The sequence below is a fragment of the Panthera onca genome, chromosome D2 (assembly GCF_046562875.1).
Source record: "Panthera onca isolate mPanOnc1 chromosome D2, mPanOnc1 haplotype 2, whole genome shotgun sequence".
NCBI classification, from domain to species: Eukaryota; Metazoa; Chordata; class Mammalia; order Carnivora; family Felidae; genus Panthera; species Panthera onca.
This window is the reverse complement of record NC_138349.1, coordinates 37851771-37879550: the sequence shown is the minus strand read 5'-3', so window position 1 is coordinate 37879550 and position 27780 is coordinate 37851771. Positions and strand designations below refer to the sequence as shown.

The 27780-nt window shown below is 49.4% G+C and overlaps 1 long non-coding RNA gene across 3 annotated transcripts; it reads right to left on the bottom strand.

The window, feature by feature from the left end:
- Positions 1-1091: 1091 nt before the first annotated feature.
- On the bottom strand, positions 1092-23681 carry LOC132684581 (uncharacterized). 3 transcript variants are annotated; one of them, XR_013550632.2, is made up of 4 exons: positions 23479-23681; positions 16041-16186; positions 14374-14515; positions 1092-2046 (listed from the first exon to the last, which is right to left on the bottom strand). It is a non-coding gene; the product is annotated as an uncharacterized LOC132684581 (long non-coding RNA). The 3 variants fall into 3 exon arrangements; XR_013550633.2 differs by lacking the exon at positions 14374-14515 and adding an exon at positions 7755-7866 and having other exon boundaries at positions 23479-23680; XR_013550631.2 differs by lacking the exon at positions 14374-14515 and having other exon boundaries at positions 1094-2046; positions 23479-23668.
- Between the last annotated feature and the right edge of the window lie 4099 nt (positions 23682-27780).

Below are 27780 nucleotides of genomic sequence, written 5' to 3'. Positions count from 1 at the left end.
AAAACTGGCATAGGACAATAGAAAGATGAATGGTAAAGTTCATACCAACAATTAAACATTCTAGTTTTTCTTTACCTAGAAGGACATTAAACATCAAATGAAAACACAGAGAAAAAAAGGAAGACAGAGAAAGGAAGAAGCTTCACAACATTTAACTGCATGTTTCCCTTGCCTCATTCTGCACTGGGTTGGGAGGGCCACGGGCAGGTGGAAAGGGCAGGTGGGAGGATGTGGGGGAGAAGGGAATGGTGGGAGAGGAGGCTGTGAGAAGGGCCGGTGTGGTCTGGGGAGACGGTGGCCGTCTACCAGATCATGGTCACTGTAGGGAAGTAGGGCAGGGTGACAGGGGGCCACTCAAGTGTGCTATTCAGTGTTCTCTTAGGGGCAGCCTGGGAGTGGGGGCGCAGGGCAGAAAGGGAGCAGCCCCTAGGCTGATGTCAAGCAGACAGTTTTATGCATTGGGTCTCCATGTAACGTTTCACTTGAACAAGGCTCTGAGGCCAAGACGTATTTGGAGAACCATGGAGTAGGCAGTCCCAGTTCAGGGCTGGCTTTCTGCCTTGCCAGCCTTATGTCCCAGAGCCATCTGGAGGTGGGGGACACTCCCTCCCCACCTGGGTCTGTGGGAGCTGCGGTTAGGGGGAGTGATTGATTTCATTGCCTCTGGTTGTTGTTCACCATCATGCCCCACCCCCAGCCTAGAGGTGATCTTGGCCCCTCGTGGGGTCTGCCTGCAAAGAAGGTCCAGCGTCTCTCCTCATCAGCCCTGTTCTGCACCCCCAGTTGGAAGATGATGGCCTATCTGGTGTCTGGGGAGCTCTGCCTTCCACTTGAAAGCGTGGATGATTAAAGCCTAGGCTGGTGGTGATGGAAGCGGTTCCATTAGCTCTGGGGCCAAGTGGAACACGGCTGCCTCCCTTGTGCACTTGCTTCAGGTCCTCTGCAGCGGTCCCGGGCAGGCTGGAGTGTGGGGGGGAGGCACCAATCACACACACACACACACACACACACACACACACACATGACCTCCTCTGGGAGATCAGCAAGGTGGGGCTGGGCAGATTGGTTAGGGACGTGCGAATGAAGAGAAATCAGCCTTCCTGTGAGATGATGCAGGACTGGGCTATCTCAGTGTGTTATTTAATCCTCACAGGGGTTCTCATAACTATTATCATAGCAACTGCTGTTTCCAGAGCACTGACTCTGCGTCAGAGCTTTTCACCGTTATATCTCGGATCTTCACGTGAGTTTAACTGGCCAAGAGACAGGGGCACAGCCATGTCATGCACTCGGGCTCTGGAGCCAGACTTTCTGCGGTTCCTGAGCGCTCTCTGGGATCCCAAGCCGTCCTCCTCTGTTGCCTCACTCACTGTGCCTCCCCCAAACACCTGCCAGATAGACACCTTGAAGCAAATCCTTGTCTCGGCATCTGCCTTTGTGGGAACTGAAACTCAGATACCTTCTGATATATACAGAGAAGGTCCCCTCCGGAGTCCTCAGCAGAGCTGGGCCAGACCCCAGACCCCGGAGTCTGGCATCCACTTACCTGCAGGCCCAGTGATGTTGTCAGGACAGAGTTGACAAATGGTTCTTTCAGTGACTTGGCCCATTTCAGGACCACCAGTAGATGCCAGGAGCATTCATTAGGGAGAAATGGGGATTTTTGAGAATGATTCCTGAGAAATGTGGATACTCAGATGCCTTAAAAAATGAGTCCTGGGAGTCCAGAACGTCTGTGGTGTGACAAGCCCAGGGACGGCATGTGTTGGAGCTGGGAGGTAGGCAGTATGGATGCATAGCTCACAGGACGAGTAGGCACTTGGGGTTAAGAGGCAGAGCCAGGGCAGGGCCAGGCCCTTAACTCCTTTGCCCCCTGCTGTTCAGGTTGACTCAGTGGACCTTGGGGGTGATGGTTCTCAGGGACAGGCATTACTCAGGGACATGGCGAGTCTTGCCAAGGCTGCAGAACGGGAGGCCCAGCTTGGGGATCTCCAGACTCCCAGATTTTTTGAAGAGGTTTTTTGGGAAAGTCACCAGTGACCTGGCCTAAACAAGCAAGGGGAAAGAGAGAAACAATGAGTCAGAGGCTAGCAACTTCCACTGGGCTCTAGACCGATTCCAAGAACAAAAATTTTTTTTAAAGCACAGAAATTTTTAAAAATTGTTGAAACACATGGAAATTTAAAATAATGTCTTTATTGAGCTATAATTCACATACCATAGAATTCACCCTCTGAAGGGTGTATAGACTTAGTGGTTTTTAGTATATTTACAGAGTTGTACAACCACCAACACTATCGAATTTCAGAACATTTTGATCACCCCCAAATTAAGTACCAAACCAAATTATCAGCACACCCCATTCCTTCCCCAGTCCCCAGCCCCTGCCAAGCACTAATCTACTTTCTGTCTCTAAAGATTGTCTATCTGGACATTCATGTTAAAGGAAACATACAGTATATAGTCTTTTGTGATTGGCTTTTTTTTTTTTACTTAGCATGTTTTCAAGAGCCATATATATTGTAGCATGTGTCAGTACTTTATTCTTTTAAAAAAAATTTTTAATGTTTATTTGGTTTTTAGAGAGAGAGAGAGAGAAAGAGAGAGAGAGAGAGAGAGAGAGAGAGAGTGGAGGAGGGGCAGACAGAGAGGGAGACACAGAATCTGAAGCAAGCTCCAGACTCTAAGCCCTCAGCACAGAGCTTGATGTGGGGCCTGAACTCACAAGCCATGAGATCATGATCTAAGCTGAAGTTGGATGCTTCACCGACTGAACCACCCAGGCACTTGAGTACTTCATTCTTTTTTATGGCCAAATAATATTCCATTGTATGGATACACCAGATTTGTTTATCCGTTTATCAGTTGAAGGACACTGGGGTAGTTTCCACTTTGGGGTTACTATGAATAATACAGCCAGTGAACATCTCTGTACCTTTTTGTGTGTAATGTATTTCAGTTCTTTTGGGTAGATACTAAGGAGTGGAATTGCTGGGTCCTACAGTAGGTGTATTAACTTTTTGAGGTACTGCCAGAATGCTTCCCAAAGCAGCTGAACCATTGTATGAGGGTTGTGATCTTTCCACATTTTTGTTAACATTTGTTGTTATTTGACTTTTTGATTCTAGCCATCATGGCAGGTATGAAGATGTATCTTAGCATGGTTTTGACTTATTTCCCTGATGATTAATGATGTCAAGCATCCTTTCATGTGTTTATTATTCATTTGTATGGATTCTTTGGAGAAATGTCTATTCAGATCCTTTGCCTATTTAATAATTAGGTTTGTCCTTTTATTATTGTCAGATTTCTTTATATAGTCCAGATTCCTGTCCCTTATCTGATATATGATTTACAACATTTATTCCATCCTTCTCTTTTCACTTTCTTGATGGTGTCTTTTGAAGCCCCAAAGATTATAATTTTGAGGAAATTCTATTCATCTATTTTTTTTTTTGTCACTTGGCTTTAGATGTCATATCTAAAAAAACATTGCCTAATTCAAGGTAATGAACACTTACTCCTGTGGGCTTTTTCCCAAGACTTTTATAGTTTTAGCCCTTACATTTAGGTCTATAATCCATTTGAGTTAAATTTGTACGTGGTGTGAGGTAGAGATCTAGGTTCATTCTTTTGTATGTAGATACACAGTTATACATGTTTTTAATATTTGTTGAAAAGATTACTCTTTCTTCATTGAATGGTCCTGGCACCCTTGTAGAAAATCAATTGACTATAAACGTATGTGCTTACTTCTGGCCTCTCAATTTCACTCCATTGGTTTATATGTCTGTCATTAGCCAGTACCACACTCTCTTGATTATTGGGGTTTTGTAGTAAGTTTTGGAATCAGGAAGTTGTGAGTCTTCCAATTTTATTCTTTTTTCTAAAGTTTTGTGTTTTTGTTTTTTTTCTCTTCTGGGTTCCTTGAATTGCTGTATAAATTTTAAGACTAATTCTGCAAAAAAGCAAAAGCAAAACAAAAACAAAATCTGGGATTAATCTGGGATTAATCTGTAGATTAATTTGAGAAATATTGCCATCTTAGCAATATTGAGTCTACCAATCCATGAACATGGGATGTCTTTCCATTTATTTAGATCCTTTTTAATGCCTTGAAGCAATGTTTTATAGTTTTCAGTGAACAAGTCTTGCACATATTTTATTAAAATTTTTCCTATTTTATTCTTTCCAATGCTATTGTAAATGGAATTTTTCTTAACTTCATTTTCAAATTGTTCATTGCAAGTATATAGAAATACAAAGGATTTTTGTCTACTGATTTTCTATCCTGAAAACTTGCTGAACTCATGTATCAGTTTTAATAGCTTTCTTATGGATTCCTTAAGGTTTTTTTATAGATTATATTACCTATAAATAGAAATCATTTTACTTCTGCCTTTCCAATCTATATGGCTTTTTTTTTCTCATCTAATTGTCCTGGCTCAAACCTCCAGTACAATATCAAATAGAAGTAGTGAAAGCAAACATCCTTGTTTTGTTCCTTAGTGGGAAAACACAAGTCTTTTACCATTAAGTATGATGTGGGCTTTTCATGAATGCCCTTCAGAAACTTGAAGAAGTTCTCTCCTATTCCTAGTCTACTGGTTGTTTGTCACATGAAAATGTGTTGTATTTTATCAAATGCTTGTTCTACATCTATTGAGATAATCATGTGGATTTTCCCCTTTTATTCTATTTAATATGGTGTTTTAGGTTGCTTCACTTTTCAGTGTTACACCAACCTTACATTCCTGGATAAATCTCACTTGCTCATGTATATAATCCTTTTTTTTATATGTTGCTGGATTTGATTTGTTAGTATATTTGTGTCTATATTTATAAGGGATATTGGTCTATTATAGTGTTCTTTTATTGTGGTATCTTCATCAAGTCTTGCAATCATGGAATGGTCTCATGGAAGGAGATGGGAAGTTTTCCCTCCTATTCTATTTTTTCTAAGAGTATGTGAACGATTGGTGGTAATTCATTTTAAAATATTTCGTATACCAGAGCGGCTGCACCAGTTTGCATTCCCACCAACAGTGCAAGAGGGTTCCCGTTTCTCCATATCCTCGCCAGCATCTTTAGTTTCCTGAGTTGTTCATTTTAGCCATTCTGACTGGTGTGAGGTGGTATTTCAGTGTGGTTTTGATTTGTATTTCCATGGTGATGAATGACATTGAGCATCTTTTCATGTGGAAAAAAATTTTTTGGTATAATTCACCAGTGAAGTTCTCTGGGCCTTGGCTTTTCTTTGTGGGTAATAATTGGGATAATAATCAACTTATTTGTTAGAGGTCTACTCAGACATTCTGTTTATTCTTGACTCCATTTCAGTAGTCTTTGTCTCTACAGGAATGTGTTTATGTCATCTAGGCATATAATTTGTTGACATATAATTATTCATATTATTCCTCTTGAACCCTTATATTTCTGTAAGGTTAGTAATAATGTTCCCTATTTCATTGCTTATTTTGTTAATTTTACTCAGGATGACAACCAGGCCTGAAACTTGCCACCCCACCCCTTACCCCCACCCCTCACCCCCACCCATCCTCACACAGAGCCTGAGGTGGAGTTTCACCTCCCTACTGGGGCCAGGCTGAGTGTCAGTCTGAAAAGCTTTCTCCTCCCAGCAGTGACACCATCTCATAGTATGGAAAATATAGAAAGCCAGGGGGTCCTCTCACATCCTGGGCTGGATAGCACCATTATGTCTTCTAGCCCTCATGGGGCCCTGGGAGGTGGGCACGATCCCAAAGTGGAGAATGGGTATCCTGCCCCAGTGCTTTCCTGTCTTTGGGGTGAATGACCATGAGTCTCTGGCAAGGCCCAGCTCTTGCTGGGCAGTCCCTTCCCTGCGTGTCCACCCCCACCTGGCCCTTCTGGGACCAATCTGGCACCATGGCCAAAGGCCCTCTCTGCAGCATGTCCTCTCCTACCAGGACCCCGCAGAATGCACTCCCTAAGGGCATTCCCCCTCCCTGCATTCTAGCACTAAAAATATGCCTTAGCCCATGTCAGGTGCTGCCTACACAGAGAAGGAGCTTCCCAAGGGCAGAACTCCAGCAGCAGACCTGGAGACCCTCACAGGGAGGAAGGTGAGGCCACCAGAGGAAGTCATTAGATCCACTGTGGCGCTGTGTCACCGCCTCTCCTCGCATGGAGCCCAGGCCCAGGCAGAAGGAAGCAAGGGGCATCTCAGCACAAGTCTGACAGCCCTGCTGCCTTCAGAAAACAGGCTCCATTCCATCTTCATGTATTTATAATAGCGCTCCCTTGTTTTTTGTCAAGCGGTGTTCTCTGTTTATCAATAAAATCAATGATCCAAATCCTACACAAGGGGCTGATGTGAAATCTCTGCTGGGAAACTCCTCCTTCTAAAGCCCTCCCTCTTTGAAAGGCTCTTTCTGAAAGGAGGTAATGGTCTGGCTGTGCACAAGACATGGGAGGCACAAAGGGCCATGGCTCTGCAGCCTAGCCAGAGGCCCTCTTGCTTGTCTGCACCCTGTACACCACGGCTGTCCGACCCAAAGGGACGTGATGCTCTGAATACAGAGCATCAGCAAGATGACAGCTCAGTGGCCCAGGAGGGACAGGCTGGTTCTGGACCCACGGCCCTGCTGCCACCCTCAACACCACGTCTCCACTTCAGCTCGGAGCTATAAGCCGGGCTGGCCATGGAGAATGTCCACATTGGGCCAGGCGGCCTGGAGGTCAGTCTAAGGAGGGTTGAGCACTGAGCACTGTTGCTGGGCGAGCCCTCTGGAGTGTCTATGAGAGGCATTTAGTGGACACTGGCAGGTCTTCTAGGCCAGGGGCCTCTGAGCATGCAGCTCTGGGAGCTGGGCTCTTCAGCTACGGGGCACAACCTTTTTGTGGTGGTCAGTTGTCTCTAGTTTTTCTGCCACCAATTAATATTTATCCAGTGTCAGCTATGTGCCAAGCACTGGGCTGGGCATTTAAACTCCTGCAAGGATTTTATTGCTTTTATTTTTACTTTATTATTTATTTTATTTTATTTTATTTTATTTTATTTTATTTTATTTTATTTTATAGAGAGAATATGCAAGCAGGAAAGAGGGGCAGAGAGGGAGAGAATCTTTGTTTATTCTAAGTTTATGTATCTATTTTGAAAGAGACAGAGAGAGGGAAGGGGGAGGGGCAGAGAGACAGAATCCCAAGCAGGTTCTGCACTGTCAGTCCAGAGCCCGTCATGGGACTCGAACTCATGAACTGTGAGATCATGACCTGAGCTGAAATCAAGGGCCAAGTGCTCAACTGACTGAGCCACCCAGGTGCCACCCCAAGGCAAGTGCTTTTAAATCATTATTTCACAGGGAGGGAACTGGGGCTTACAGGGGGTAGGTAGCGTGCCCCAGGCCATAGCTGGTTGAGTTTCTGAGTCAGGCATACACCTCAGCCCACTGAATTTCACAGCCCATGTTGCCTCTCCTCATAGCAGCACAGACCTCGGGGTGGGTTTCCTAAGCCCATGGCTGCTGACCTTACAGACTATAGAAGCTCTGGCTGAGGCATCAGTGTGGTTCTGCTCTCCAGGAGGAGCCCTGCCTGGGAGCATAGGAGGAGTGGATCCTTTCTGGGCACAGTGACCCCAGGGCCACACTTCATCTTTGGGTTTTATACTAGTCAGGGTTCTCCAGAGAAACAGAATCAATAGGATATTCTCTCTCTCTCTCTCTCTCTCTCTCTCTGCCTCTCTCTCTCTCTGACATAAGAAATTGGCTCACATGATTATGGAGGCTGAGAAGTCCCAAGATCCACAGTTGGTAAGCTGGAGATCCAGGAAAGCTGATGGTATAAGTTCTAGTCTGAAGGCCAACTCAGTATTTCAGTTTGAGTCTGAAGGACAGAAAAGACCAATGTCCCAGCTCCTCCAGTCGGGCAGGAGGAGTTGCCCTCTGCTCCGCGTAGTGTCAGGCTTTTGTTGAATGCAGGCCTTCAACTGATTGGATGAGGCTCACCCACATTAGGGAAGAAAATCTGCTTTCCTCAGTCTACAGATTTAAATGTTAATGTCATCCAAAAAACCCCCCATAGAACCACTCAGAATACTGTTTGACCAATTATCCGGGCACCTAGTCAAGGTGACACATAAAATTAACTATCACAGGCTCTTAGAGTCCAGGCCCAGGAGTCCCAAGTGTGTCCCAGCTTCCATTCACACACCTGGTCTGGGACAAGCTTAGGCTGTGTGGCCTGGATGCAGATGACACCACTTAGCAGTGTGTCCCCTGGGCATGCCCTTCACACTCTGAGCCTCCTTCATCTTCTGCACATAGGTGTACTGCCCATAGCCAGTGACCCATGTAGTATACAGACTAGGGCACTGGGGCTCAGAGAGGGCCTGCTGCCAGTCAGAAGCATTGCTGGGATCTGAACCCAGGCTATCTGGCTCCCAGTCCCAGACCACCCTGCCACCTGCCTCCTGCTGGGGGGTTGTGCCGCTTCCCCTGCTCCTGCTGACTGGTAGCTCTTTCTGAAGCTGAGTGGCCTGCCAGCCCAGGGTCCCTGGAGCAATCTTGGATGTGCATGCAGTACGGTGTTGAGGCAGAGTGGGGGGCTTTAAGGGTGATGAGGAAGACCTTCTCCTTCCAAGAGAGGACCACATCTCTCCAGGAACCCCAAGGGGCTGGCCTTGGGGAAGGCATGTCCAGGAAAGGCAGAAGGATGCTGGATGACCTGAAAGGGGCAAAACTCCCCATGCCCTGGTGAGATGGCCCTCACATGGAGACCCCTAGACTTGGCATAAGATTCCAGACAGAATGGTCTTCACATGCAGTTTAAAAGTGGCTTCTTCCAAAAATCAATACAGGCTCTTATAATATTGAAATACATGCTGAGATTTGTGGAACTCAGTCCAAAGTCATCATGTTTGTGTGTGTGTGTGTGTGTGTGTGTGTGTGAAGGAAGGGGATGGTGCAGGGAAGGTGTAGTAAGCTTGGAGAGAGGTTATAGTCTTAAAAGCCCTTGATAAGCCTTCCAGCCCACAGGATGGCCTATGATGTCCTCAAGGGTAGATTCTGATTTCTGCTCATTCTGGAGACAGGGTCTCTGTAGGCCAAGGATGAAGAGATAGAGGCTTCTGGGATCAGGAAGGAACATCCCTAGAAGGGAAAGTCCTGGCCTTGGGCCGCTCACAGTGAGGCCCCACCTCACACAGAATTCATGCTCTCCAGGCTTCAGGGTTCAGCACACCCACCCCCGTCCCTCAGATGAGGCCCTGAGGGAAAGGAGCAGAATCCCACCAGGCCCCCGACGCCAAGACCAGCCAGGCTCTGCTGTGGTCACTGCCCCACAGGGGACCCCAGGAGTCAGCCCTTCTTTCTCCATTTCTGCCATGTGTAAGCCTCACGGTAGTTCTGTCACCACTGGCTGTAAATCAACTCTGTTTCTTACCTAGTGTCATTCTCAGCAACGACAGACTTCATTCAAACCATACATTCAATTACTTGGGTTCGTTTCCCCCTCCACCCACAGTCTCCCCGAAGGTGATCTGGGCAATCCTGGCTTGGAGTTAAGGCACGCTTAATCACTGGGTTGCCTCTAGGCTGTTGAGGTGGCTCCACCCAAGACAGGGTCCAGCTGTTCTCCAGGAGCTAAGCTGGATTGGGATGATCTTGAACACACCCCCACAACCTTCAGGAAAATGCCTTTTTCTTCATAAATCTGGGTCACACGCTCTGACTTATTTGGCCTCACAGGAGTGAGGGTTCAATGCATTCGAGCAGGCTACACTTTCTCCCTTTGGTTCACTCTCTAGAAATGGCCCTCTTTGTCTCCAGTGACACTTGGTGTCTTCGAGTCCATGCTGTCTGCAGATGAACACGGCCACAATTAGTATTTATGTGGCAGGGTTCCCCCGTCTTCTCGCCTCCTATGCTCCAGTGTGAAGTTCGTAAGCAACATGTGGCTGGATTTTGCTTTTGTGTCCAATCTGACAGTCGCTGTTCAGTACACTTGTGGTTGTTGTTTTCATTGATCTATGAGAATTTTATTTCCATCACTTAATTTTTGTCCTGAATTTTTCTAGACCTCTATTTTCCCTCTGCTCTCCTAACATCTACTTGAGAGACTGAGTTTTCTGTATTTCCTTTTCCTCTTCCTGATATTTGGAAGTTGTGGTAGGCTGACAACTGGTTCCCCCAAAGATGTGATTAAATTACCAGTCTCGAGAGGAGGAGCTTATCCTGGGTTATCCAGGTGGGTCTTAAATGCAATCACATGTACCCTTATGTCAGAGAGGCAGAGGGGATTTTGACAAAGACTTGCGGAAGAAAAAGCTTTGTGAAGACAGAGGCAGACATTGCAGTGCTGAGACACAAGCTCTCGCAGCTACCAGAAGCTGAAAGAAGCAGGGAAGGATTCTCCCCTAAAGCCTTAGGAGGGAGCATGGCCCTGCCTTCTTGACACCTTGGTTTCTGTCTTCTGGCCTCTGGGCCAATAACATTTCCGTTGTTGTAATTCACCACATCTGTGGTAACTTGTAATAGCCGCCACAGGAAACGAATGCAGAAGTCATATTTTCTTTTACTTTAATAAATTGCCCTGAAAGTTTTAACCCGTGTACTAGAACATGCAGACTAGTTCTGGACACAGTCAACCTCTCTGCCCCACTCCTTAAATATGCACTGGATTTTGTTCTTAATATATCAGCCTTGTCGTGTTTGTACGGCCACAAATTAATCATTATTGTTTTTCTTTGAACTGTCAATGCTTTATTGGATCTCCCCACAGATTTACCAACTTGTTTGCTCACCATTGTTCCCTTAACATTTTTTATTGTAATAGGACATTTTATTGTAATAGAATATATAGAATATATTTAAGTTTAATGGCTTAAAAATTTTAGCCATTTTTAAGTGTACAGTTTCGTGGCATTAAATACACTCACAAAGTTGTGCAAACCTCACCACTATTTATTTCCAAAACTTTTTCATCATCCCAAACAGAAACTCTATGGTAACTAAGCAATAACTCTCCATGCCCCACCTCCAACTTTCAATAAACTCGAATCTTCTTTCTCTCCATAAATTTGCCTATTTTAGATATCTCATATAATGGAATCATACCATATTGGCCCTTGTATGTCTGGCTTATTTCACTTAGCATAATATTTTCAAGGTTAATCCATGTAATAGCATGTACCAGAACTTCATTCCTTTGTAAGGCTGAATACTATTCCATTGTGTGTACTCACCACATTTTATTTATCCATTCATCTGTTCATAAACATGTGGGTTGTTTCCACTTTTGATTCTTGCAAATAATGCTGCTATGAACATTGACATATAAGTATTTGAGTCCGTTTTCTATTCTTTTGAGTATATATCTAGGAATGGAATTGCTGGGTCACATGGTAATTCTTCTCCAGACGTTGTACCATTTTACATTCCCACAGGCAATGTAAGCAGATTCCAATTTCTCCATACCCTTGCCAACAGTTACTTTCCACTTTTTGTTTATTTGCTTTTAATTATAGCTATCCTAGTAGGTGTGAGGTGGTAACTAATTGAAGTTTTTTTTTTTTGTTCATTTCCCTAATGATTACTGGTGCTGGGCATCTTTTCATGTGCTTATCCGCATCTGTATGTCTTCTTCAGAGAACTATCTGTTCAAGTCCTTTGCTCATTTTTACATTGGTTGTTTTGTCTTTTTGTTGTTGAGTTTTAGACGTTCTTTGTATATTCTGGACATTAAACTCTTATCAGATATATGATTTGCAAATATTTTCTCCCATTCTGTAGGCTGTCTTTTCACTTTCCTGCTAATGTCCTTTGATGCACAAAACATTTAAATTTGATAAAGTCAGAGTTATCTGTTTTTGTTATTGGTGGTGGTGCTCAGGTTTTTGATGTCATAACTAAGAATCCATTGCCATACCTAAGTTAATGAAGATTTACCTATATACTTTCCTGTAGTCTCATGGTTTAAGCTCTTATATTTAGGTTGTTGATTCATTTTGAGTTAATTTTTTGCATATAGTGTGAGGTAAGGGTCCAGTTTCATTCTTTTGCACATATATATCCAGTTGTCCCAGCACATTTGTCGAAGAGACTATTCTTTCCCCATTGAATGGGCCTAGCACCTCTGCTAAAAATCAGTTGACCATAGACTGTACTCTTAATTTTATTCCATTTGTTTGTATGTCTATCCTGATACTAGCTCCATACTGTTTTGATTGTTATAGCTTTGCAATGAGTTTTGCTATAAGTGTGAGTCTTCGACATTTTTTTCTTTTTCAACATTGCTTTGGCTATTCAGGGCCTCTTGAAATTCCATCTGAGTTTGGGTATCTGCTCTTCCATTTCTGCAAACAAGCCTTTTGGAATTTTAATAGGGTTGTGTTGCATCTGGGTAGTGTTTGGGTAGTATTGACATCTTAACAATATTAAGTCTTCCTGCCCAAGAACATGAAGTATTTTTTCACTTATTTAGGTCTTTAATTTTTTCAACAATGTGTTAGAGTTTTCAGGGAACAAGTCTTGTATATCCTTTGTTAAATTTATTCTTAAATAATTTATCCTTTTTGATGCTATTATAAATTGAATGTTTTCTTAATCTCATTTTCCAATTGTTCATTGCAAGAATATACAAATATAACTGATTTCTGTCTATTGATCTTGTATCCTGCAACCTTGCTGAACTCATGTGTCAGTTTTAGTACTTTTCTTGTGGATCCCTTAGGATTTTCTACACATAAGATCATGCCATTTGTAAATAGAGATAGTTTTACTTCTTCCCTTCCAATTTGGATGTCCTTGTTTCTTTTTCTTGCCTAATAACTCTGGCTAGAACCTCCAGTACAGTGCTGAATAGCAGTGGTAAAAGTGGGCATCCTTGTCTGATTCCTAATTTTAGGAGGAAAGCTTCCAGTCTTTCACCATTGGCTATATTACCTGTGGGTTTTTCATAAATGCCCTTTATCATGTTGAAGAAGCTCCTTTCTATTCCTAGTTTTCTGAGTGTTTCTATTGATAAAGACTAATGAATTTTGTCAAATGCCTTTTCTGTGTTAATTGAGATGACCATGTTGGGTATTTCCCCCTTCATTCTACTAATCTGCTTTATTATGTTGATTGATTTATTATATTGAGCTATCTTTGCATTCCTGGCATAAATCTCACTTGTCATGGGATATAATCCTTTTAATATGCTGCTCAAATTGGTTGGCTGATGTTTTATTGAGGATTTTTTTAATGTTTATTTATTTTTGAGAAACAGAGAGACAGAGCATGAGTGAGGAACCTGAGCCGAAGTCAGATGCTTAACCGACTGAGCCACCCAGGTGCCCCTTATTGAGGAGTTTTATATCTATATTCAAAGAGAATATTGGCCTGTAATTTCTTTTCTCATGATGTCTTTATCTGGCTTTGGTGTTAGGGTAATGCTAGCCTCACAGAAAGAGTTAGCATGCATATCTCCTCTTCTGTGTTTTTGAAGAGTCTGAGAAGAACTAATGTTAATTCCTCTCTAAATATTTGGTGGAATTTAGCATTGGAGTCATCACTTCCTGGAATTTGCCTATTCTCTAGGTCTCAATTCCTACTCTCTGCCTCTCATGGGCCCAAGCCCTTGACCCCTCTCTTCTGAGGACCTTTAAAACGAGAAGCAGGCTGACATGTTCACCAAAGTGCCAATTTACTGAAAACCAATTTGCCGAAAGTCAATTTCTCAAAAAATCAATCTGATGAAGACAGAACTTGTCAGATGACCAATTTACAAAATTTGCCAAACTGAGGAATATTTGTTTCTTTGATGATAATAAAGTATGCAGCTATTGGGTGATATAGTTTTATAGTTTTGTGATGTTTTAACTAGATGGTTGTTGTTTTATTTCATGACAGCCCTTCAAGAAAGGTTCATGTAGCTGGATGCTAACATCACACAGTGCAGTCTTTTTGTGAGTATATTCAAGCCTCAGCCCTTCCCCAAGCCACCCCCCTGCCTCCCTCTTGGTCAGTGCAATATCAGGAAGGGAATGGGGCTCTCTCTCTTCATATATGTCCCTGGAAATGTCCCTCACTTTCTCAAAAGCTCAGCCATGTATTTAAATGTTGCTTGTTATATTTTTCCCAGTTTTTCTAAGGCATGTCTGTTTTCTAAGGCAGTTTTTCTAAGGCATGTCTGTTTCTAAGGCATGTCTCCCAGCTGGCAGTGTGTGTGTGTGTGTGTGTGTGTGTGTGTGTGTGTAGAGGATTTCCAGGATCTCCAAGACATAGCATTGCTGAAATGGAGCCTGCTGTGCCCTTTATACAGATCAGGAAGCACAGGTCTACAGCACGAAACCCAACTGATGACTGCAATGCAGCACCTGGGGGCAGAATTGGGATCTGAACTTGGATCTACCTCCTGCCGCCTCCTGAGCTGATGGCGAAGGGTCTTCCTTTGAATACTTGAGTCCTCCTCCTGGTTCACAAAGTAGCTTTGAGGAGGAGGGGATGTGAGTTCTCTAGGTGTTGACTCTACCCATTGCCAGGACCCTGGACATCTAAAACATACACTTCAGTGAATTCACACAGCAGGTGCAACACCACACTATCAGTGCCATTTACAGACAATGTAACTGAGGCTCCAAGGGGCAAAACGGCTCCCTAACTTCCCCTAGTTGGCAAACAGCAGAGCTGGAACACTTATCCATTCCCCTGACTCCTAGTCTGGTGGCCTCCAGAGTGATGTGTCTTTCCATGTCTCAGACTCTGGCATAAGATGGCCCATGAGGCAGAAGGCAGGGGGTGCCCAGGCCTGAAGAGCAACAGCTGTTGGCAGAGACATCTCCATCACTAAGGGTATGAGCAGTGGAGGTACCACCTACAGGCCTGAGGAAAGGGAGGCTGGGAACCTATATGGGAAATCTGAAAGCAGGTCAGGAAGCCGCCTCCAAGTCTGGATTCCCACCATGGGTATCTGGGCAGATTGGCACAACATCGGGCTCTCTCTTGGCCTCAGTCTCCTGGCATATAAAATAGGATCATATTGCCTGCTCTGTGTCTTAAATATAGACTTTCCTGGGTCTGGTTTCCCCAGGAGCTGAGAAGGTGTTAGTGCAGACATTGTGAATGTGCAGGTAGCAGAGGTAGGTGCAGTAACTACCAGGGACCCCCTAGAATTATGGGGCATCAGAGCTCAAAGTGTCAGAATAGCTTCAACCTTGTTGTCCACTCGGGTAGCTTGGTGTGGCTTCCTGGAGCCACAGTGGGAGGGGGATCTGCAAGTGATTACCAACGCACTCCACGGGGAAGGTGGGAGTAACGCTGGTGTGAGTGGAAGCTCCACAGACGGAAGCAAAGGGGGTGCCGAAAGGACAGGGCGTTCAGGTTCTGCCACTGGGTCCAGACCTCCCGTCCCCAGCCTCGCATGCTATGGAACCATCCAGGCCCATTCTTGTGCCTCTTCCTCCAAGTACCAGCAGATTCTGCCATGCTGGCTCAATCCTGGAGTGCAGGTTAATGTGCTGTTACATATTGCATGAGGCAGCCTGCTGATGAAGCACCCGCGATTCTTGCTTACAGGCAACCCCGCCCCTGAACCCGATGCCCAGAGGGTCCCATTAGCTCAGCTGGGCAGGTCGATTGCACCTCAGATGGGCCTAGCTGGGCTGAGGCCGAGCTGCTTCCCTGAACGCTTTGTGCGGGGAGGAACATCTTCCCTCCATCCTGGGCCACAGCTCACGGGCGTGGGCTTGTCTGAGGCCACCTGAGCCACACTATCGGTGAAGCAGAGCACAGCCACTCCCAGCTGGCAGTGCAGAGCCAGATGAATGTGGGACTGGCTCCGAGCTCCATTCTCCGGGAGTGGTGGTCACAGCCCGCCATGACCTCTTCTGACCTGCCTCCCCTGACCTGCTCTTGCCCAGGACTGCACCCACCCCTCTCTACCACCCCTCCAGCCTCCACGTGGCTGCCTCCATCAGCCATTCTTTTAGCCATTGAACCTCACCTCCACCTTGAGAGAGCTCAGATGGCACGTGTGACAGACTGTCCTCATGACTGGGTGGCACACCGGGCTGATCTTACCTGGTGTGGGAGGGTAGCTGTCACAGGTACATTGGCCTGTAGGGTTTATTCTGTCCAGAACTCTCCAGGTGGCCTGCAGAGCAATGCAGGCTCTATCATGCTTCCGATCAACATTTCCCACAGTTACGGCTGCCTTGTTCCTAGACCTGTTTCAAGAGAGACAAGGCAGGGTGCTTACTTCCTGGTGGGAAGACATGGGCAGTTCTGGGGGGTCCCTGGCCAGCTCAAGCCCCTCAGGCCTGCTGTCCGTACATCTCTTTGGAGCCACCCACAGGCTGGATGGGCATGGACATCTCTAGGTACACATCCCATGTAGGCCAGAGAGAGGTCTGCGGTGCTGCAGTATGGACCCCATGGGGACACCCAACCCTCCACTAGCAGATGTTTCCCTACAAGCCAGGTCTGGGCTGGCTAACACGGGAAGCCATGGGGCCATTGAACGGGGTTCCTTTTTCTCATGGACGTGCATGCATCTACCCACCCACGGGGAGCCCCTCTGGGCCTAACCCTGCCCAGAGGTGACATGGGTTTGTTAAAAATCTTTGGTCTGCCCAGGGGTGTTCAGTTTGGGAGTTAAGCTCTCCAGCTGGTATTTCTGAGCTGGTATTTCAGAGGAAGTGATATCGGCCCCCCAAATCACATTGGGGCTCACCTTGTGGCCCAGAAGAGGCAACGGTGTGAGGGGGATGCAGGAAGGAGGTCTGAGGCTCCAGTACCTGCCCTGTGTGGCAGAGATGTGGGGTCCCGCACAAGGGGCTGACTGGAGCCCATGGTCTCTACCCCACAGCGAAGTTCTGAAGAGTAGCAGCCTCACCACCATGCACAGGCCCTCTGGCGCCCTGCCTCTCGGCTCAGCCTGGCCCTCGGTGCCAGGGCACAGCTCCCGCACCTGCCCCTGCACCGGAGCCGCTAGCCAGGCCAGTGCAGGGCTCGGGCTTTCTGGACTCTGGGAACCCAGAGACTGGCGGCTGCCCTCCCCCAACCCCACTCTCAGGAAATGAAAGGAGGCCCACTGGGATAACCACCCAGGCTTCTGTCAACATCCTATGCTTGGGGGTGCCCCAGGGGTCTGTGAAAATGGAATGCCAGCCCAGCAACGTGAGGAAGGTATAGGTAGGCATCACTCTCACCAGTCTCCTGATAGGAGCAGTGTCAATAAAAGTGTTGCCATATTGCATTAAACTGAATTATGAAGGGGATCTGGCTTGGGGCAGCAAAGTGCTAGGAGCTGACAGACATGAACCTTCTGGCCCAGGGGGAGGGAACCGAGGACAAAGGGCTCTGGGCCCCACCGGGCCACCACAGTGTCCAGAGGATGGGGTCATGCCAAGACCCTCACGTCCTGGCAAGGAGACTGACTCCCAGGGAGGGTGGCCTGCTCAAGCCATATAGCCAGCTGGGCCAGGCCAGGCTGGGGACCTCTGAGTCACGAGCCAGCCATCTCTCTGCTACCTGGTCTGGGCTCCACACCCTGGGAGACTCGTCATCCCATGTGCTTGTGTATCTTACAGGGCTTCAAGGGACTTGGGCAGGCACAGTGGCTCTCTAGCTTCACAGGCCTGGAGTTGTACCCATCACATAAGGGAGAGTGGTTAAGGGCCACAGGCCACAGGTCAGAGAGGATGCAGGCCCAGGCCTGGGCTCTCAGTTATACCCATTCTCGAACACTCATGAGGGACACTGTGGGGCATGGCCACCCAATTGAGGGTTATGCAAAGGAGAAGCAGGACATATTTGGGGCCCAGGTGTCAACCCCCTACTCTGTCACCCCATGTCACCTCCACATAGGAGGGCTCTAAAGCATCCTGGAGGGGCCAAGGGAGGGGCAGGACCACGTACAGGACCACAGCACAAGCCCTACCAAATCCCATGCTAGACCTGGGGTGGAAAGGAACCTTCTTGTACTCTCATCCCAACTCTGGAGCCCAGATCTGATGTTCCCACCTCCCGCCTGGCTGCCTCTCCTTCCAGCCCCTCTACTAATCGGGAGAGCTTCCATTAAGGCTGATGACAGGAACTGCCACCCAGGAGACACCCTTTGATCTCAGGGCAGCAGGAAGCAGAGGGGGAGGGGGGAGGGCGGGTTACCCTTCTGACAGCCCACAGCTGGTGTTGACTGGGTCTCTAAGTCTCCTATACCTTGTGCAGGGGGGCAGGCAAGGGGGCAGGAGAGCTGGGCTGTGGTTGGCAGGGAGGGGAAGGCCCCTACCCGGGTGGGGATCTCTGCAGAGGAATGGCATAGCTCCAGGGCCCTCTCGAGGGGGGTGCCCCAGAGGGAGCTCGGTGGGCCCTGGTATGTCCTGACCCAGTATGGGTGTGGTCAGCTCCGGGAGAGTGGGGTCTTTCATTTTCTAGAATCCCTCTGGGGACTGTCCCTGCCCTTGCAACAGTTACAGCCTTTAGGAGCCAAAAGTGAACAAGCTGTACTGAGGCTCCTTAAAATGCTTCCTGCACCGCATCTCTAGGGGGTCACCAATTTGGGAGCATTAACCTCAGGACTGCCCCCACCAGCAGGACCCTTCAGCTGCCCCACCTCAACTTCTTAAAAAATCTGAGGACCTGACCCCACTCTACCCCTTTGTGCTGAGGCCTGAACACCCTCCTGATGCAGCCTGCAATTAAGGAAGATCCTGATGAAGCTTGAGGACACAGACCCTGAGCTGGCAGGGCACTCCAAGGCGTAACACCCCCTCTCCATAGCTGCAGACCCTGAACAGAGCCTGGCATTCAGCCTGCCCCTCCTTGGCTCAGCCTGGTTTGCCCTTATGGGTGCAGGTTACTAAAGCCTGAGTGCCCAGCCCATGGTCCAGTGGAGCCCCTCCTTCCCAGTGCACCAATGGTCCTTAAATGTTCTCTCACCAAGGCATATGCCTTTGGGGACCTGCACTCTACAAAGCTGTCTGAGCTTGAGGACAGCACCTTACCCAGCCAGGCCTGGGCTGGAGGCGAGGAGGCAGTGACCCTCAGCTCCTGGACGGCCCATCCAGAGGCAGGATCCTGGTCAACCCTCTGAGCCTCTCCCTGCCAGTAAGAGCCAGGAGTGGAAGGGGGTGGGGAGGGATGTTGTGAAACACGGCACCCACTGGGTCCTCTGGTTTCCCCAGAATCTTCTTGAGCAGAGCCATCCCCAACCCCCTGACTATGTAGGCCCTACAAAGTACCGTGAAAGGCAGTGGGACCAGTGAGGCCTGCAGGGCAGGAGAGGCGCCATTCTAGCATACATGACGGAAGCTGTGTCCAGTGAGGACCCCGCCAGGTACAGTGAAGCAGGCTAGGGGCCCCAGCTAGCCCCACAACCTCCCAGGAGGAGTGAGGCCCAGCCTCAATGGGCTCTCAGGAGATGCCTTCTCTGAGCCCCTGAGGCATAGGCGCCCACACAGGATGGCCCACCCCTGTTCCAGGTACGTGGCACCCCAGAGCCCAGGGCCTTCCCAAGACTTGGCCATGACCATCACCAATCCAGGTCCAGGGAATTCTGCACATGCGTTGTTGTGGGGACGGGTTAGACAGACAAACCTAATGTCAGAAAGGAAGCAGAGACTGAGAGAAAGGAAAACAGGGACTGGCAGAGAAGAAAACAGAAACAGGGAAATGGGAAGAAGACAAGGCAAAGACTGAAGAAAGACAGACAGAGAGAAGAGTGCAAGGGACCAGAGGGGAGAGAAGCACTGAGGCCCAGGCCAAACTGAGAGAGACAAGGAGCAGGCTGGTAGCTCGCAGAGGATGGGCTGAGGTGGGCACGGCCACAGCCAGTTCCTGGCTGTCAGGGTTGGGCACCTATATGTGCCCCGCATTTCTAAGGGACTTGGGGTCTGTGGTTTGGGGGCTCTCCCACCCCTGCTCTGCTGCTGTGCAGGGGGCTGGAGCTAGCGGGCTCCTAGAGACCAAGGCCAAAGCCCATTTCACAGAGGCAGTTATTGTAGCCAGAGGAGAAGGGGTTCTGGGGCCCCTGAGATTAGGCCTGAGCCAGACCAGACCCACAGACCCTGATTCTACACCTAGGCTCCAAAGCCATAGTTGGGAAGGTAGATGTGAGGCCACGGGACCCAGGCTGCCCTGCTCCAGGGACTGGGCAGCTGAGGGCCCCATGCAGCTGGCACGAGCCAAGAGCACTGCTTTGCAAGGTAGGAATGACCCTCCCACCACTAGCCCCTGCCACTCCCGTTATACAGGACAGGGCCCCCATTTCACGGGCACATGGGTGGGCTGATAGCCTGGGTCAAGAGTGGACAGGAAGGTGTCAAGGGTCAAAGTCATCCTGTGGGAGGCAAGTCTAGTGGGTGCTATGGCTGAGCCTTGCTGCACAACTTGGCCTCATCTGGTGCCTGAAAGAGTCCCCTTCAGGGATGCATTTGGCCTTAGAGCCCATGGTATCCTGGACAGTTGTCCCAATTTGCTCTACTGTGGGCAATGCCAGTCCCTGGCTTACACTTCCAGGAAGGAAGTTGCTCAGGCCATTGGTTTGAATTTGGTGCCTGGCCCTTACTGTCTGTGTGACTCTAGGAGGGTCAGTACACCTCGGGTCTTGGTTTCCTCCTCTGCAAAGTGGAGATGGGGATGCCTGGCCTCGTTGGGAGGTGAACACGTGGGTGAACATTAAGAACTCCAGCTGTGTTACACAGGGGTCCCCCAGGCAGGCTGGTCCTTGGGGTTCTGGGCCCAACATGAGCCTGCAGAATGCGAGCCTGAGAGTACCCACCTGGCGTGCTCTGGAGTCGATACCTTGGACTCCAGGAAAAGGGAGGGTCAGCAAAATCGGGGAGCCAAGCCCTTGCTGAGAAACAGAGGAAACCGTCCCAGGAGAAAGTGCCAGGCCATAAACGTAAAAAGGAGAGTCCGGCAAGACAAACTAATGGTCCTTCAGTGGGAGAGGCAGACAGCTGGGATTCACAGGCGGGCTTCCAGATCAATACTTGTGTGCTGATTTGCTGAAGAGGCTTTTATGAAGTTTAAGCAGAGTTCATTGTTAAATACTCTTATGTACAAAGGATGTGGGCGGCCGTATTAATTTCTTTTCTCTTACAGATCAATAATTACATTGCTGATTTGCTTAAAAGGCTCAGGTCGAGGCAGGGGTGAGGGAAGCGGGCCTCACTGCTCCAGAGCATGGTTGAAGGTCCAGGAAGACCACGCTGTGATTGATGAAAATTGTGAGGGTCTGGGAGAGGCTGGGTGACAAAGGGACATATGGCAAGTCGTATGGCCTCCAAGGCAACCAGTTCAGGATAACTCTCAAGGCTGATCCTCCTTCTATCTTCCTCTCTCCTTCTTGAAGCCTTCTCCTGGAGCTAAGCGGACAGTGAGTTCTTGGCTTTTTCTAGAGGTATCTCTCTTCATCCCACTCTCAGGGACCCTGTCCTGGCCTCCTCTGCTCTTGGTATGGGCTGAGCTCAGAAGAGCTGGGGGAGGAGGCCCTTCCTGGTGAGTCAGAGCAGGGAAGAGGCCTTCCAGGAGAGGAGGGAGGGAATGGACAGGCCCAAAGAGGCCAAGGTTGACAAGAGGCCAGCACAGACACTGTTCTCAAGGTAAACAACCAGGGAGACACCAGGAATCTGTGCCCCAAGCAGGTGTCACATTCAGACCAAAAGCAAGCCCACCTTGCAGGGAAACAAGGCCAGGTGAGGTGGCCATGGGCTTTGATGGTTGGCCTTGATGTTCACTCTTCAATGCCACAAAGCCAGTAGGGTGAGGCTGATAACTCAGTGTGTGTCTTCTAAGGATCGCCTGATCACTGCTGACTGCCAATCCCAGCATTGTCTGGCAAGGTGTTTGCATGCCTGGGTGCTTGGGTGGTCTACACAACAGCCCTGTGAAGTTGGAGGTAAGGAGGCTTGGGGCTACTCTTTCCAGGCCCTGGAATAGGCTTCTAAGCTGGGTGTACTTGAACAACTTGGAGGTTCAGCTGGAGGATCCTGGTCACCTAATTTTATCCATGCTTAGGAGCCACAATGCACTTTTTTTTTTTGAAGGAAGGAAGGAAGGAAGAGAGGGAGGGGGAGAGAGAGAGAAAGAAAGAGAGAGAGAGAAGGGAAGGGAAGGGAAGAGAAGGGAAGGGAAGGAAGAAATAAGGAAAGGAAAGGAAAGGAAAGGAAAGGAAAGGAAAGGAAAGGAGGAAGGAAGGGAGGAGGAAAGAAAAGAAAGGAAAGGAAGGAAAAGGAAGAAAGGAATGTAGATAGAAAGGGAAGGGAAGGGAAGGGAAGGGAAGGGAAGGGAAGGGAAGGGAAGGGAAGGGAAAGGAAGGAAGAACTGAGGCAGTGTGGTAAAAGCTTCTCTTGTCTGGGTGGTTAAGCACTTTCCTAGTCCAGGCTGGGACTGATATCATCTGTTGATGGCTGTATAGGGAAGCCTTGTCTGAATTCAATGGTGAAGAGTGCTTACAATTGATTAATAATGTCTGCCATGGCCATGTCAGGGGAAGTAGTGGCACATAGGCCATATTTTCAGCTTCACATGACCCACAGAATCTGGCACCGAGAGTACCATAAGGTTTGCAGAATCTCTTAATAAAAGTGGTATCCTCAATGAGGAGGCTCCTAGGGTCTCCTGTCTGACCCTGCATATGTACACAGGTGCACAGATGCTGTTGGGAGGCTATTATGAATTCTATTTCATCTAATAGCCTGGTCAGGAAATGGAAAGGTATATTACAGATCATTAAGTGGGTAAAGGAATTTGACAACCTTTGATCCGAGTCGGGAAAATAGATGGCATGAATTAATTTGCCGGCTTGTGGAGAGAAGAAAAGTCATCCTTCAATAGCAGTGACAGGAAGGGAGTTCACCCCTCGGGGGACTGATTCCAGGGAAGGCATGCAGCAGCTCTCCTGAGCCTCCAGGCTGCCCTCCCCCTATTACCATCAAAGGCACAGACATGACCCTTGCTCTATATAGGCCAGTGTGCTGGCTCCCAGGGAACGTCCCCTGAAGCAGGGGCCAGCCCTCGGGGACAATACGTGCACTAGGCACCCCTGTGTGAATGGCGTGTGTATACGGTGCCTAGGACCCATCACAGTTTGCCAAGACCTCTAGGACAGACTCCGGGGGGGGGGGGGCATGTGCCACTTGCTGTCACTGCCTTGATCCTGTGAGGGGGCCAGGGATAAGGGTCCCAGGGTGGGACCACCATGGTAGGCTCATGTCCAATCATAGACATTTCCCTTGGATGTCCAGTGGGTATTCAAAAGTCACCTGTCCTGATCTCCCTCCCCAGTAAGCATCCCTCCTTCCCCTGATCCCAGCTGATGCCACCTCCATCCTTCTGGTTTCTTAGGCTATAAGTGCCGCTGTCTCCTTGGGTGCCTCCTTCTCTCATCACCCACATCCCACCTTCTAGCAGATCCCATGGCCTGCACCTTTCACATAAACCTGGAATCTGACCTCCCAGCCCACCCTATCCAAGCCCCTATTGTCTCTTACTCAGTCCCTGCACCAGCCTATACCTGTTCTTCTGTGCCCGTCTGCCCGACAGTCTATCTTTTTCCCAGAAGCCACAGTGGTGGGCATAAGTCAGGACCTTGCAGTGGCTACCCATCCTTCCCCATGGCAACTTCTGTGACCTCACTCCGCTCTCCCTCAAGCTCCTGCCACTGACCTGCCACTCATCTCTAATCCACCAGGCCTCCCCCAGCCAGGGACTTGGCTCTGATACCCCACCCCCTCACCCCACACCTGGTACCTCAATGATGTCTGTCCTCAGTGAATGCTGCAGCCCTTTGGGCGGGGTTCATGTTTGTTTTGTCACAGCTGTGGCCGGTGCCCAGAGCCAGGCCTGACACAAGGTGGACCCTCAATCCATATGTGTTGAGTGAGTGACGGAGAAGCCTGAACAGGCTGAGTCGGCACAGTGCTGGGCATGAGCTCATGGGCTGCCGGGAGCTGCCCTCTGAGTACTGTACGCCACTCTCTCCTGGCCTGGAGAAGCCCCCAGTGCAGATGAGAAGCACCATCAAAGCAAGAGCTTCTGGGTGAAGTGCCGTTCACAGGCCCAGGGAAAGACATGCCCAGGAGAATCCTTCCCAAAGGATGAGGGGATATTACCTGGGCAGGACATGGGGAAGGCTTTCCAGCCTGACAGAGCAGCAGAGAGCAAGGCTGGGAGGCAAGCAGTGTCTGGGTCTGAAAGGACACCACACAGGACGCACAGTGGCTGGGCTCATGACAGCATGCCAGAAGAGGGCTGGTGGGGGTGGGCCTGGGGTATAGGTGGGGGCTAGGCACAGGGATGCCAGCAAAGATTGCATCAAAGAGCCCCAGCATCTCTTGAAATGCAGTGAAGAATTTTAATGGGGGGGAGGGTGACAGCATCATTTCTGTATTTCATGAGTCAAACTGGTAGGTGTGGGATAGACTGGAGGGGAGACCAAAGTCAGGGAGGACAGTGAGGAGGCAGTGCCACAAGCTAGGCAGAAGTGGGAAACTGAGTCAACAAAAGGAAAGCAGGAGTCGGGGAAGATGTGAGCAATGTTCTGGAGAGATCCCAGCTTCCCTACTTACCAGCTGTGAAGACTCAGACATATTCCTTTATTTTTCCCATCCTCAATTTACTCACCTGTAAATTGGGCTAGCAACGACAATCCTCCAAGGGGAGGCTGAAGTTAGGTATGCAGAGCATCTGTCCAGGGCCCGTGCTTCCTGCAAGCGGACCCATTGCCCCAGTCCCTCCTGGTCCCCCAGAAGGAGCCGAGGGCACATGTCATCTCTGAGCCTTCACCTCCCCTCAATGCTCACGTTCTTTGCCTGCCTGCTGAGAGCTCGGTGAGAGCAGAGCTTTGATGGGTAATGAGACCTTTCTTGAGGAACACCCTGTGTTCAGCTGAAACTCATCCTTAGTATGCAAGGGCGCTGGATCCATTAGCTTTGAGTGCACCGTCATATTGCTGGAGCGATTGTTCCTCAAATAGAATTACTTTCTACAATTATCCTCAGGCCCCGGGATATGGGCGAGAGGTGCCAGGAGGCCAGAGCCAAATCAAATCAGGGACCTGGCTCTTCAGAATGAGTCTGGCACTGGGGTCCATGTGGCACATATGTAAGTGGGGACCATTGGACTGTGCCATCCCAGTCACTCCCCCAGCCCCAAACCGAGGAAACTGGAGCCCTGGCCGACAGAGGTGGGGCAGGCAAGGGCAAGGACACTGCTGAGTAAGGGAGGAAATGGCAGGCAGGCATGAGAAACACCAGAAAGAAGGACTCTGTTTAAGACAGTCCACTTTCTGTGGGGTACCTGGGTGGCTCAGTTGGTTAAGCGTCCATCTCTTTTTTATTTTTTTTAAGCAAAGTGGTTTTTTTTTTTCCTAATGTATGTTTATTTTTAGAGAGAGAGAGAGAGAGACAGAGACAGAGACAGAGCATGAACAGGGGAGGGACAGAGAGAGAGAAGGAGACACAGAATCTGAAGCAGGCTCCAGGCTCTGAGCTGTCAGCACAGACCCCAATGCGGTGCTCGAGCCCACGAACCGTGAGACCATGACCTGAGCTGAAGTCAGACGCTTAACCGACTGAGCCACCCAGGCGCCAAACATCAAACTCTTGATCTCAGCTCAGGTCTTTTTCTCAGGGTCATGAGTTCAAGTTCCGCATCGGGCTCTGCACTGGGTGTGAAGCCTACTTAAAAAAAAAGACAAAAGACACAGCCTGCTCTGAGTAGAGCCAAGTCTATGGTGGCCAGGCGGCTCTGTGCCATCCGCCCTCCCTGCCTTCCCTAACCTCCTCGACCGCATCATCCCAAACAGATTCAGCAGCTCAATGTCAATGACATCAATAAAAGTCACACCCAACGTTGTCCTAAAGACTTAGATGCATCCCTCATTTAATCCTTGGGTCAACCCTGTAAGTGGAGAGAGGGCTCAGGGCGGGGGCTCTGGCTGGGCAGGAGGGAAAGCCCCTGAGGGGTGCTGGCGTGGAGGGAAGGAAGCAACCCACGGGGATATGGGATAAAGGGTACCAAACAGAAGGCACAGCTGAGCAAAGACCCAGCAAGTGGACACCTGTGGTGAGGTTGACAAGGGCAGAAGTGGCCGGAGCATCGGTGGGTGCTGAGGCAGGAGAGGAGATGAAATTGGAGGGTGGCAAGGGGCCAGGAGACGGTCATGTAGAGGGGTGAGGAGGGCGGGCTTGGCCTGGCTGCAGTAGCAGCCGCTGGGAAATAAGGCCAGAACTACAAGATTCCGATGCCCTGGAAAGGGGCAGCTCAGGCTGGTTGAGCCAGTGTGATTGGCAGCTGAGGTGATTAAGGGGCGGAGTCTAGGCGAGAGAGGGGCCAGGTGAGGGAGAGGTCCAGGTGAAAGTGTGTTCTGGTAGTCTGGAGATGGGCGTCCTTAGCTTGGATGTGGGGGGTGAGGGAACGGTGGTGAGGGGACTCACCGGGGTTTTCAGTTCAGGCAGGGAGACCTGGGGTGGATCCTGGTTCACTTCTGGCCCCCTGGGTACCAGATGCTGTAGGCGTCAAGGGGACACAGTGTGGAAGTAGCTGGCGAGCGAGAAAGGAGTTCAGGAGAGGCGGGGTCCAGAAGAGGCGGGGCCAGGAAGAGGAGGGTCCCAGGGAGAGAGGCGGGGCCAGGAAGAGAGGCGGGTCCAGAAAGAGGCTGTGCCAGGGAGAGGCGGGGCCCAGGGAGGCGGGGCCAGAGAGAGTAGGGGCACGGGGCTTGGGTCTGAGTTGCCAGCCCCTCCGAGCTGAGTGGGGGAAGCTTAGAGATGTGCTTCCCCGCCTCAGTCCGAAGTGTGGCAAAGGACAGGGAGGAGCTGAATGAGACCACAGGAGAGGGACGGATTCGGGGTGCTCTACCTCTGCGAGTGAGGGAGAGGAGGGAGCAGTTTGGTGCTGAAGGAGCTGTCTCCTGGCAGAAGGCCTGTCTGCCCCAAGCTCCAGGTCATCAACTCCATCTGGGCTGGGCTAGGACTGGTGCTTCCTCTACGCAGCTACACGCAGCTCTCCCCATCTCACATGCTGCCTTTCCATTCCCTGTCTTGAGTCTGGTCCCCAGCGATCCCCAGGATATTTGTCACCATGCCCCCTCTAAATCCCCACCAGGGCAGGGCCCTGCACCTGCCTGTCAGACAGAAAATCCTGGACTGAATCTCATATGTCTCTGTACCCCCCCATAGCACTTAGCAAATAATAGACGCTCTGAATGCTCGATCCATTAAATTAAATAAACCAGGGCATTTTCTTATCTCATTCCTGTTCAGAAGCGGGCTTGCCTTCCCTTGCATCTGGATCCATCATTCAGTGCACTCTAGCCTGTGGGGCTGAGAGTCCCAAGCATGCCAGATTTGGATCGCAGTTAATATCGGTTTTATTGTCCTTCCACACCAGTACCACACCACATGATCGATTGCCCTCCTGGCTGCTGATAAGGAGCGCTCTCAGCTTGGTCAGACAAGCCCTCAGGCGCCAGGGCTTGAGGACCCTGGCCTCCTGGCCCCCCCCCCCCCATTTCCCCAGCTCCAGAAAGCTCTGCCTTCTACCAGTCCACCCCCTGCCCCGCCCCCTCTGAGATAGCTCTTGGAAGGGAGTGGAGGTGAATGTTCTTGAATATCTGTGGTGGGCAACACAGAGTGGGGACAGAGCAGTTCCTGGCATCTGATCTAGGGACTGGTCTGGGAATGAGGTTGTTCTCCTCACAGGGGAGGATGCTGGGATGGTCACCTCTCGTTGGCTTCCGGAGTGAGAGCTACTTGTTTTCATGTGTGGGGCCCCACACCTGAGCTCACCATCCAGAAACAGCCCACCCTCTGCCCAC